The 13,201-nt window shown below is 37.1% G+C and overlaps 1 protein-coding gene across 3 annotated transcripts in view; it reads right to left on the bottom strand.

The window, feature by feature from the left end:
* The window catches only part of KCNH8 (potassium voltage-gated channel subfamily H member 8), a 195,821-nt gene that overhangs the window by 103,448 nt on the left and 79,172 nt on the right, over positions 1-13,201 (bottom strand). The gene's annotated exons all lie outside the window — the stretch shown is intronic.

Here is a 13,201-nt window from a genome sequence, read left to right as displayed (position 1 = left end):
TTTGTGGCTTTTTCCTCCATTCAGATGTCTGTAATTGTCAATCATAAGATCAAATTTTGTTCCTGCTTATACAGTAGTGAATTCAATGTAACTCCAGTGACTCTGATGGAATTACAGTGAATTGATGCCAGAGTAAATGAAAGCAGACATTTTGTGGTGTGTCAGGATTAAGAAAAAAGGAATTACAGGAATAAAGGAAGAAGCTGTCTGTCAAACAGTTTTAATTAAAGTCAATTCAATGCATACAAATTAAGAGGGGTGGGGGTGGGGTGGAGAATAAAAACCCAATTAGCAGAGCCAGAAATTAACAATAAAAAAAATAGCTACATCTTCAATCCTGCCTAGAAAAACAAGAAAAAATTGAATTATAGAAGGCTGATGTATTTTTGGCTACAACTCAAAACCATATATAACAAAAAGTGTAGGAAGTTAAACTTTCCAAACTTCTAACTGAAGAATGTTTAATGTAATTTATGCAAGAGCCCTCTCCAGTTGAGGATTTTTTACATGTTGGGGGGAGTAGGGCAGGGAATAAAAAAAGAAAAAAAAAAAAGAAGGATGGAAAAAACATTGCACTGCAAAACCGAATAGCTAATTGAAAGCTGGAGGAGACAGGTGGAGAAGCCCCATACCTCCCCATCTCCAGCCTGGGTGTCCGCAGACAGTTTAAAGAGCTATAACAGAGACAGGTGCCAGCTACAACGAAGAAAGGTAAAGGAAAAGGAACTATTTCAGAAAACACTCAACTAAATTAACTTTTTTTTTTTTAAAAAAAAAATAATTTCCTAATGAACCATTTAAAACAAACCAGATTTTAAAAGTGTTCTTAAATTCTGGGTGAAAGCAAAGTGCTTTTCTCTGAGTAAAAATGAATTTGGGTCTACTGAACTGAGTCTCCACTGTAGTACTGGACAGCTGTAGTAGTCTGTTTTTGTCATATGATGTTGAAACTTTAAAATTATTTATAGGTCTCTCTTTCTTCCCTTTCTCAAGCTAAACTGCTATGTTGGGTGAGGACATTCAGTTTACTACCTTCCAAAGTAGTCAATAAAATATGCTTCAGATCTGCTATGAGGCAGACTGTGAAAGCGGGCAAATACCTTTCCCAAATCTCTGGCCAGCCTTTTCAGGGCTAGCTAAAGGCTTCATCCTCATCCTGTGTCAAATCTAATACCTGTTCATGTCCTTAGCCTAAAAAACACAAGAAAGTCCATCCTGGTAGGTGGTAGATATAACAGCCTAGGTGATGTGATGTATTGAGACACCCACACTGAACCAAGTTGCAGAAGGCAGGCACTTTCAGGTGGAGTTTCTGAGCACTTTCATCATCCCCAGCAATACAAGGCTCTTCGTGTGTGGAAGTGGAGCTCTACCTCTGATTCATCTCAAAGGCCTTCTCTTTACCCTTCCTAGATCTCCCAGTCTTTTTAAAGATACCCTTTTAATAGCTCCTTTTCCAGAATAATGTGCAATGGTCAAGATATGGATACAAAATTGCCTGACACAATAGCGTAATAATGTCATCAGGGTTTTTATAATAACTCATAACCTCAGATTTGCCTTTTTCTTACATACTGAGCACTGAGCTGAAAGCTGTGAATAACTCCATCTCTTTCCAGAATGGCAATAATTACTATGGAGACAGTCTATGTACACATATTCAGTTAAAGATGTTTCTTTTTTCCTATTTATTTATTGACACTGATTTTTTGGTTTTCTGTCTACTCTTTAAATGAAAAGTTCCTCCTAAGACTTTAGATTTCATGTGCCATCGGCCTGATAATGTTTTGCTTTAGATGGATCCCATCTCTCCTACATCGATTTAGCATTCCAGACACTAAGAATTCTGCATTAACCAACCTGTTAAGGCTGTGGGGCTTGATATGGCACTTAGAATCATACTAGTTCCATATTTGCACAGTAAGTAACTTCCATCACACGCTGATTCCACTACTTGCAAAGGATTAATGCTACCTCTACGTTAACACTGGAAGTCACTCAACTCTTAGAGACAGCAAAGCACAGATAAAAAAGGAAAGTGTGATATTCATTATGAAGTAATAATATGTTTCTTCTTAAACAGAAATGGTAAAGATTTTAGCAGTGAAAAAAATATGAGTTGCCTGTGCAGATAAGATGCCATCAGACACTGCCATCACTGAAGCATGTGTTTAGCTTATAACATAAATCAGTGAATAACATTTGTGAAATCTGCTTTCTGATCTTCCCAGTGCCTTTAGTATAAGAAGCAATCCTGATCCTTAGTAAACTACGTTACTCACCTGGTGTGCCTTTGAATTTGTGCGACTGTGTCTGTAAACTTCATTCTTTTCATGTCATGCTCAGTTCACAGATCACTATTCTGAAGGAGACAATTCATTTTTTTATAAAAACCCAGCTGTTCCTTTCTGGTTCTTAAAAAAAAATTAGGTACCCAACAGACTTGCTTTTGTCTTTCCATGACTGTTATTAGCAAAAAGATACAATAGTAAATTCAACCATAAGCAGAAAGTAATTTTAAATACAGCTGTTCTGTTTTTACTCTGGGCTTAAAATCAAAAGAATTTCTCATCTCCCCAAATACTGCGAGAAATTGTGGTTCTGAAAAAATCTCAGATTTTGGGCTCTGTTTCCTGGTGCTTCTACACACCCCTTCCTGCGTGACTCTAATCACAGCCCTCTCTGCCCCCCTGGCTCTTAAAAAAAGGTTGCTTTGCAATTTAGTCTGAAATCCCCTTTGATCAGAAAGGTGGTAGGATGCTTTTTAACTCTTCTTGCTGTCCCTCTGTGTGGTTTTTTCTTTCAAATGAGGTTAGGTATAGCACCACAACCATGACACATGAGAATATCAGAATCCTTTTCTAAGAAAAGTAACACCACCACCTCTTTGTCAATCTTAACAGTCTCATAACAGTTTAAGACTTCTTACAATCTTGTAAGGGAAGGTTGCAGCAAAAAAAGCACAGTCAGACACTTGTAACTGTTGACTTTTCTGTTTGTGTTCATATAAGAACATGGAACATCAAACTTCTACTTGAAGTTAATAGAAAGTGCAGGCATAACTCTTTCCTTTTTTTTTTTTTTTTTTTTTTTTTGGGGGGGGGGGTTGTCCTTGTCCCTTTGGCACCTCAGCCCCCCCCCCCCAAAAAAAAAAAAAAATCTGCTCCCTAGGTATAAATCAGAAAAATAAAACTCAACAACTTCTGATAAGCTCTGCTAGGTATACGCTGCCCTAGAAATGCAACAGAATTGTAAACTCAGCTTTAGTGACCAGATGAAAACCACGTCTATGTCTGCTCTCCTTCAGAGCACATCAGCATAGCATTAGATACAGTCCAGAATACTTTATAATGGTTTAGGATGTTCTCATTCCCCAGATAAAGTATGATACATTTAAATCCTTGAAATGTGAAATAAAGTGTTCAATCATCAAATGGGAGACAGGGCTCATACTGTTCTTTCAGTCATGAATTTCGGGTGGTAACAAACGAAAGGCACCACAAGTCCTTCCTGAGGCAGAGCCAGACCTGGAGGAGTGATCAACATACGGCCAAAGGAGCCCATTGCAGCCTGGCAGCTCCCAGGGGTCCTCCTTCTCAGGACCGCTGACAGGGTGACAGAACCAGCTTATGGGCCTGGTAGCTCTCCCCCAGGCACAAGCAGGCTGCAGCCCAGTACCACCCTGTCTGGTTCTACGGATGCCTGGCTGTAACTGTGCAGCTATAGGAACTCCCTTGGAAGGTAAATCCAGCACATATGAGCAGAACCACCATAACTTTCTTGTATAGCGGACTCAAGCTGTCTGCACTGAGTAACTCTGATGTGACCCAGAAGCATTATGCTCACTCCGTAGCAGGCAAGCTGTGGCATGAGACCATGAAATATCTCTCTTTCCAGATACTGAAATAAGCTAATTTTCTCTGGCCAGAAAAGTTGACAAAAAATAGCTCAGCCTTGGTATTTTTCCTCATTTTCACAGCATTAATTTGTATCCCTTTGAAAGAACTGCCTTCACTTTTTCCTCAGGTTATGCATTATCACAAAAAAATATGCATTAACCAGAACCACTACCTAGATTTCCCTCTGGTGTGATGAAATGCCCAACATGCCCTCGCACGGAATTATCTCCCAGCCTGGACAGAGATCATGGCCACAGGAAATTCTCCATGCAGGCATGCACGGACACAAAAGAGAAAGATTGGTATCTAGCATTTAATTCATATTACACAGGAAAATCCAAGAGATTTCTCTGTTTTTATACCTAAGCAAACATAAAGTCAGGGAATTAATAAAAGCAACCAGCATCTCAAATTCAGCCCAGAACACAACATACTGACAACGTGTGAATGAAGTAGAGAGGGGGGAGGTGAAGTAATCTGAGGGTTTAGTCCTAGAAACACATGCACACCTCAGTAACTTTATTTACATTCACCAATGTGACAGAGCTATCTGAAAGGCTGCGAGGCTGCAAACTTGGACCTCTTAGTAGTATTTCTGCAATGTTGTTCACTCCTAGGAGTACAGTAGCCATTGATAAGATAGTGTACCTCTAGGGACAAGACCATAACCATTAGCTGCTTTTTTTGCATCTTCACAGCCACATTAGCTCCACATGCAAGCTTACGTTCCAGCCCCAGCTACCTGATTGCCACTCCTGTCCTCTTTGCCTGCCAGGTGGGGCTGTTAGGCTTAGGGTAAGGTTCATTCAGACACATTTATTATCCTCTTCAAATAACATAAGCGTGACCATCTCAAGACATGACATGCTGCAAACCTGACTGTCCACAAAGATGCAAATGGCAAAAATATGAATGATAGGATAGATATAGCTATCTTTAAACACTTTGAAAGAAAGAGTTCTAAGAAAAACAGCAAGCTACAATGGGATGACTCCAGACTTACAGGGACAGTCAACCCTATAGCACCTGCTATCTGGAAAAAATACATTTTTAAGGCTTATTTAATAGTATAATGCATACATTTACAAACAAGTTTGCATAAAATAATGAGATTACTTGTTCTTAGCTCTTTTGAGATCCATGAGCAAGTGTGAGGAATAAATAGAGAAAATTTCTATTCTATTAACATTTTACTCAGAGGATTGGATAAGCTGGCAGAGTAGCTAAGGACATTTTTATTTATTTAATTGTTTACAAAGCTGAAGTAAATCATGAGAGGAAACAGCAGGAAATGCCAGCACCCATCTAAGAAAATTTATCATAGAAATAATATCCTTGTGAATGTATGAATTCAATTTCCTTTTCAAAAACAAAAAAAAAGGTGGAACAGGACAAATGGACTTTCTTCACTGCTAAGAAGCATCCAGACACAGACACATTTTAAGAGATCTACAGTGCTGCTCCACGAGCACGCTGGAGCACTCTGAAGAGGCATAGTAACCAGGCTAACGCTGTGACTTCAAACCACTGCTGGTTAGACCCTTCCCTCCTCAAAACACAGAGTGGGGGCGACATATTCACATACCTGTGTGACCTCTCTCTCACTGTTTTATTCTGAAATCAGACAAAATAAACCTCCCCCATTACTTTTCCTGTGTATTTCTCCAGGGTGTCATCACAGCTAATAGGCCCAATTGCACCGTGAGATGTTGCCTGATAACATGCTGATGATTGCTGAGATATCTTATAAGCACCGAGCTATTCCTTGTTGATCCTTGGTTCAATGAACCATTTATTAAAGAATTTATCCATCATTTATTAATCTTACAACTCTATCTACAAAAGGCTTCCTGTAAGAAGTGCAATCAAGGTTTTTTTTGTCCTTCTAATACAAATCTTGAGAAACCCTCATCACTTGCACCATAAGGTAAGGAAAAGCACAGGACAAAGCGTGATCTTTGCAGACACCCACAAATAGTCCACATAATGTAAAATAAATACAATGATGTCTACAGGAAACGCGATGGTACTTAATCACATTCAGTATCATTAATGCAAAATACATTTCACAGGCAGTCCTTAAAAAAGAAAAACAAAAAAAACCCAACAAGGAAATTCCAAAGGAGACAACCAGCGCAAAGCAATACAAAAGCATTCTGAATGAACACAAAACCCCTTCAAAACCAGATTGTATGGAAGGCTGGTATCAAATTTTCTTTTTAAAACCTTTAGCTAATTTTCAGATATTATTTTTTAGGGGACAGGACACCAGCAGGTGTCAATAAAGAAAAAACTGATAAAAGCCCGCTTTGGTATTAATGACAGAATAAAAGCACTGCCATAGGCAATAGGCTGCAGGAGGTCTGTTCCTTGCATGACACATTCTTTCTGTCAACAGCCACCAAGTATTCGTAGAACTGGTGGCTGTATGGTGGATCCAGGCTAGCCTCTAGCCACCTTTTTTATTCTGTTAAATGATTAACTGATTCAATAAGGTGTACTTAACACATATACCAGCTGAAAAGCTATTAAAGAATATTTTTTTTTAAAGAGACCAGTTATACACAGAATCAATTCTATGATTTTTGTCATTTTAGTATGGTGCCTTCAGAGAAAATTCAGCTTTGAACGGGCAGAAAAAAGAAGCAATAGTATACATTACTACTACTGGATCAGAAAGACCTTTCAACAGTAGTACGCTTATAAGATAAATCCTTAATCACATTTTGGGCTGCTGATTCTTTCATCTTTAAGAAAAAACAGGTAGGGGGGGAAAGACACAGGAAGATCGAAAGAAAGGATCTTTCTCCACCTCCATTTTGGTGAATGATGGGTGTACACTCCTAAATAAATAAATCAATCTTCCTTTTTAAATACCAGTTTTGGGGCCTATCTCATAAGATTCAGAATTGAAAAAAAATATCCAAGTAGACACACCTTTCTTCAACTACTTCTAACAGACCAAGATTTAGCAGAGCAACTTTGAAGGTGAATTAATACTACTGCCTTTTCCCAGGTTTTACCTAAAAATTTATAGAATCTCTTATAATAAAACAAAATATTCCAACTCAAAAATAGCCATTTCATAGTTTTGTAAAAATAGTTTATTTACCAGCTTATTACTGCACAGTTAGCAAGAATTGTCTCACAAATGGAAAAACTGACATTTTTATTATGCCAGCAAAACTGAAACATGTCTACTGATTAAACTGGAGTGGTCATATGTAGTTCTTACAGAACAAAATGTAGTGCTGAATTTACAGCTAGGTCATCACTTATTCTTTCAGCTGTTTTTTTGATATGACTTATTTCCTGGAAAAAGTTGTATTTCCCACAGTGAATCTTGGTTCATGGCAAATTGATATACTAATTTATCATTATAAACAAAAACATAATTTTAATAATACAAAGAATATTTGAAATATTAAAAAAAAACCCTAGACTGTAAATATTTCTAGTTAAGCCACTGAGAAATTTTTCATTGACTTAGCAAATGTTGACGTCTGTCTTTCTGTGCAAGAATGTAATATTTAAGGATGTAATCTCAATGAACCTAAAGGTTTTCTTTTTCCTTTAATTCAATTACATCAATCATATACTTTATTTACTGATAATTTGTCTTCCAGAATATTTGAGGCAAGTTATAATTTCAAAATCATTGATCTTTGCAGAAATTATGTATTAAAAAAAAAGCTTTTTACAGAAGTTGACAGTAGAGTATAACCTTGTTCACTTAAGTGAAAATAGGAATATATCCACCCAAATAATTTCTATCTTGTAATGAAAGCAAGTCCTTTGAAAATGAACACTGTTTTTCTTGATGTCTTTATCTACAATTCAGAACCATATCAGTCAGCTATAAAAATGTTTTGTGGTCCATGAAACTGGTCCAGAGTTAAAACATGTGTGTGTGTGTTGCTTTTTAAAACAAATATTTTAAAGAGCTAATGCATATATAAGTTAAAAACCCTATAATGTCTGTGTATATGTTTCATGTGGTCTTTGAAACACCCAGAAAGTATCTCTGATTGTCTCTCAAGGAATAAGATTTTCAGACTATGCAAGTGACTGGTCATAAAGTAAAACTTGTACAACTTTATTTAGACAAGGTATGGATGGTTGGTAGTTGTAAAACCGCCTTTGCTACAGCTAGGCAAAACTCACCTGTAATAGATCTTATTTGCTAAGTCTTTATATGACCTCAGGGTTTCTCCAAGGAGCTACAGCATGAACTACATTCAGTATAAGTGCAATTACAGATGAATTTTGGAAATGGTCCAAGTCCCTTTTTTTGTGTTTCTGAACACAGGGTACATATAAAATACACATTCGAGTCCTCATGGTCTTTTAATTAATAAAATGTAAGACACCAGGCTGTATCTAGGCCTGTAAAAGACTTTAAAAACATTTCTTCCTTTTCAATTTTTTCCATAAAAATAAGACATTTAATTATAAATGTCTTATTTGCATAAGCAAGTATTGTAAGTAAAAAAGTATTTACAAACCCTTTACCTCCTCAAAACCCCCTTCTCCTAACCCTAAAAAAACCTAAAAAAAACACCTACCACACATGCAGCTCTGAAGAGCTCTTCTAACTGGCAAAGCACATACTAAACATATTCCCTGTTTCTTCCATGCTTTCTGCTGTCAGTCTTACCTGGTTGAGCTAACAAACTTTAAATGGAAAATCTGAAGATATTTTCCACTAAGTCTGCCATCAACCTAGTACAACAAAAAGAAAAGCACTAAAATGAACAACAAAACAAAACAAACACCCCCTGCCCCACCCCCAGTTTGATAACTTGGTTTCTACGGAAAATCTAGAGGTGATTGCATGAATTATCTAGGAACTGGTGAGTCAATGAGCTATTTGGCTGCTAATGCATATATTCTCTCACCATTCCAGGATATTCCAGAATACAGTCCGCTCCTCTGCATTTGCTCAAGAATCAGTTTGCTTTTCTTTTTCTCATCTTCACTCCACATATACCACGAAGGACACTTTCACCTTACTTCCAAAACATACCCTGTGCCTCTCTGAGAGTTGCTGGAAGGGAACTGCCACTCACATTTAACACTTCGTAAAAAGCTATAGCAATGTCCATAAAGAATGATACATCTCTAAAGGCTCAAGTCTCAAATACAACTTATTTGTTTGCATAAGAAGGTGGAAAGAGGAGAGGGAGAGCATCTATGAGCTCACATGTTATCTGCAGAACAGGGAGTAGAAAGGCAGCTCTATTTTTGTCACCTAAGTATTTACACTCACATGCACCAACCAGGAGGAAATCAGTTTCTCTTTACTGAAGGCAGAAAAGACACAGACCCTTCGTACTTTGATGATCAGCCAGGAGGAAAGTCAAGCTAGAAAAGATGTAACTGAGTCATTGCGGAATAAAGGCTTCCCCGATACGTTCTTCCTTTGGGCAGTAAGAAAGTTGAAGTAAACTGTGCTTTTATCCCACCTCCTCCATTGACAGGATGGTGCCCCATGCATCCTGAAACAACTTTATCTGCTTTGAATACCTTACATCTAGGTGACTGTACATCCTCCTTCAATATCCTGCCTCCTGACAGGTGTGAGGACCTTGAAAATGAAAAATTGTTCCCTGAATATTCACTGCTGTAGCTTAAGCAATCACGAAGTAGCTGAGACAGTAATTAAGCAGAATAAATCAAAGTGCATGCCGCAGAATTCTTTAGAAGAAGAGCCCATCCCTGCCCCCAACAGATATTTTTTACATAAAAATCTGGAATGCAAAGTATTTGTCACATGGTATTTCATTTCTGGTACACTGGAAAAAACAACCTCTCCCTGCAACAAATGATGCATAATCAAAATAAATCTGTTTTCTTCAAAATTCTTATAGACCTAATGATTGATAAGAAGCCAGGAAAAGCTAACCAGTTAAACCATTAACACTTGCAGCTTAGTTTAATCTGTGGTGGGAAAGGGGGTAGGCCAGCTTTTAATCCACATTATTACCAAGTCAAAAGCATCTTTGCCAACAGGCAGGCCACCCTGGCAAGGGGGCCTTCAAACTAGGAACAGTATGGGGAGGAGATGACGACCAACAAACAAGTGTGGAAGCGGTGAGTTGGACTGACAACTGGCTGAACTGCTGGGCTCAGAGGACTGTGACCCACAGCGTGAAGTCCAACTGGACGCTGCTCAGCAGTGTTATGAATGGGGCATTGGTGTTATGGCAAATACTGTTTGACTTCATTCATTTTTACAACAGTAAATGATTATAGGTATTCTTAAGCAGATGGAAAGCAGACTATATTTCTACAATAAACTTGCAGGTAGGGGAAACATATTGCTGAAAGTGAATTATCGCTATTGACAAGTTGAGGTCTCTAAGAGCGTTGCAATTAGAAGGGGTGAAGGGATGGGGGAGAAGGATGGTAAATTAACTTAAAAAACCAGAAACCCAACCACAGCAAAGAAGCCATGTCACACTTGCTGACTGTCACAGCACTTTACTGCTGAACTTCTCAGGCATGTGTTTTTGCCTTTTTCTTACATGAAAGTCTTAGAACAAAGTCTGCTCTTCCCATGGGCTGACAGGGCTGATTTCACTGGAAAATTTTATACAGAACAACAACAGAAAAAGAATCTGTTAGATTTCTATTTAAAATGAGACATTCAAAAGAAAAGGTCAGAGACGACATCTGACATTTGGGCTGGGTAAAGGGAAATGAGACAAAAAGTGGACTTTTGCAAGGTGCATTGGCACAAAGGAGCAACTGAAGTTGTGTGAACAGAAGATATAAAATAGGTAAGAAAATGCCTGCAGAAAATCAAAGAGTGTCAGCTCCTGAGGTCTGAAAAAGTAAAGACAAACCAAAATAAAAGAAAGGCCATAAAATCAGAAGACAAGGTTCAAGAAGGTGTCATTGTGGAAGTACAAGGAGAACAAGATTTTACAGAAGAAACAGATGGTACCAAAGGTAGGAAGGACATGAGGAAGTCTGGAGAAGACTTTTGGAGGTGCAACCCATGAGAGTGTATTACCACAGAGTGTTGGCAGAATGCCGGGGGTCCAAGGGTAGACTCAGGAGAAAAGGAACATGAAGGAATTTTGTTAGATAAGCTTTCTAAGGAGTTTAAAAATTAAAGGGGCTTGGAATGTGACTATTCGTACACCATACAAATTGTAGAAGTCTGTTCTTGGCAGAACAGAGGAGAGATGGACCAAATCAAAAAACAGCATTGCATGGGCAGAGTTTCACACTGAGCAAGTCTGTATCTAAGTTCTCCCATACACAATCAAACCACAAGAGATATGCCAAAAAGGTAATAAAAACCTACATATAATGTCAATTATCTTATAGAAAGAGATGGTTTTCAACTCCAAGTTTACAAGTTATCTGATTTTTGAAAGGGCAAACTCAGTAATCTTTTAAAAAGTAAATTTATCTTTTTAGCAATATTATCTGTGGAAATAATATCCGGCAACATATATCAATTGCTTTGCAAAGGATGTTAATTACTGAGCTTTAAAAAGATCTTCAATACCTTTCAAAAAAAATGCAAGCTTAATTTTCTGTTAATACAAGGTGCATCCTACATTCCTGATAATAGTTGTAGTCTAAGTAAAGAAGAACCAATTACTTCTAGAAATTAAACATTCTGAAATTTCAGATACTGAACTGGTTGCATAGATTGTACTGGGAATTCTTTTCTGACAATGATGAGACGATGTTCACCACTTGAGGACTAGTGAATCACTCTGCACAGAAAGAATTTGAATGTTACTTAAAGAGCTAACTTAACATTAAATTTATTTTTATATATCCATGTAGATTTATATAAAATTAAAATGCTGGAATTGTTTGTAAATATTTTGAATAAGTGGTTAAATCCTCTTTCTTATCTTGCTACATTATATAAAATAGTGTATTTGGCAAAGCCCCACACAAAGTGTTATTTTCTGTTGCCATGATGCAAACAAATATCACCATAGCATAAAATGACTGCCATGGTTTTAAAATGAGTATAAAGGGAAGGAACAACCAAGTTTCAGGATAGTGCTCTAAAGAATACATCACAAAAGGCAGCCAGATGTCAATATTGATAAGCTTATAATAATTGAATGGGCGTTTGCTGGTGTAATGCAGCTCTGCTAAGTGCATTCCTGTGTCAGTACACAGTAGGAGAAGTATTAATTTTTAAATGTGCAACAACAAACATGAGTTAAAACCTGCTTAGATGTACAATTTGACATGAGGGCACATCAAAAGCTGAAGATCATTTTAATCCATTCTAAAATAAGCATACATCTATAAAATGTTAATCAGATAAACAATAACTGTCATTTTACAAGTAATCAGTGATATATCCATTTCATGTCGTCACTGGCATACCAGAGTGATTTCTCACTGAGTGTATCCTGAAAATTTGTATCTCTCATAAGGTAAATCATTAGCCTTTCAAACACAGATCTGGCAACCTCTCTTCTGCGTGGCCCCTCAAATGATGTTTTAATAAATTACTATCCTAAAGCTTTCATAAGAGTAAGGTTTTCTGATGTTTAAGGAGAAACTAGATAAAATACATTTTACCTATTAACTATTTTAATTCTAGGTAAAGTTGAAACATCTAGGTTGAAACTGGATGTAAGGAAAAGCTGCAAAATATAATTGTGTACTACTTCAAAGCCTTGCTTCAGTCTGGAAGCTTGGAAATTCTCAAATACGTTCAATGCAAAAACTGAAGGATGAAAAAAATCCCTTCCATTATTGAAGGTTTGGAAAATAAGACAAAGGTGAAATTATTTGTCCAAATGCACAGAAAAGGCAGACATTGCGAGCATAAATGTTGATTTATGAATATTCAGCAGCACTGGGAAGCATAATATTTTCTGATTTAAAGTATTAAAATGTTGTAAAAGAATGATGAATGATGCTTCTTTGTAACTGAAATATAACTATTTTATTAGAAAGCTAGTATTTAAAATCAGAAAAAAACATCAATATTATTGTTCCCCTACTTCAGAAACTGGTAAGGAGAAAAGGACTACTAAGGCCATATATAACTTGTTTCTAAGATATGCAGAGATCAAATAGCTATCACGGGTGGAAAAAATTTAAATAAATCCGAGAGCAGTAGTAGACTGGAAAATTCAACAGTAATGAAATTTTTACAGAATTTTGAAAGCTACTCTTTCTGTCTATAGATAAACTTTTCCTAGACAGTTCCTTTGACACTTTAAAATTGCAAACTTAAAGTCTTGGTTCACCATACCTTTACAAAATGTAAACCTGGAATAAGTTCACTGCCTTTGATATGCAACATA

Source organism: Falco biarmicus, chromosome 4, assembly GCF_023638135.1.
Source record: "Falco biarmicus isolate bFalBia1 chromosome 4, bFalBia1.pri, whole genome shotgun sequence".
NCBI lineage: Eukaryota > Metazoa > Chordata > Aves > Falconiformes > Falconidae > Falco > Falco biarmicus.
The sequence above is the reverse complement of the archived record's forward strand: the minus strand, read 5'-3'. Positions and strand labels throughout refer to the sequence as shown.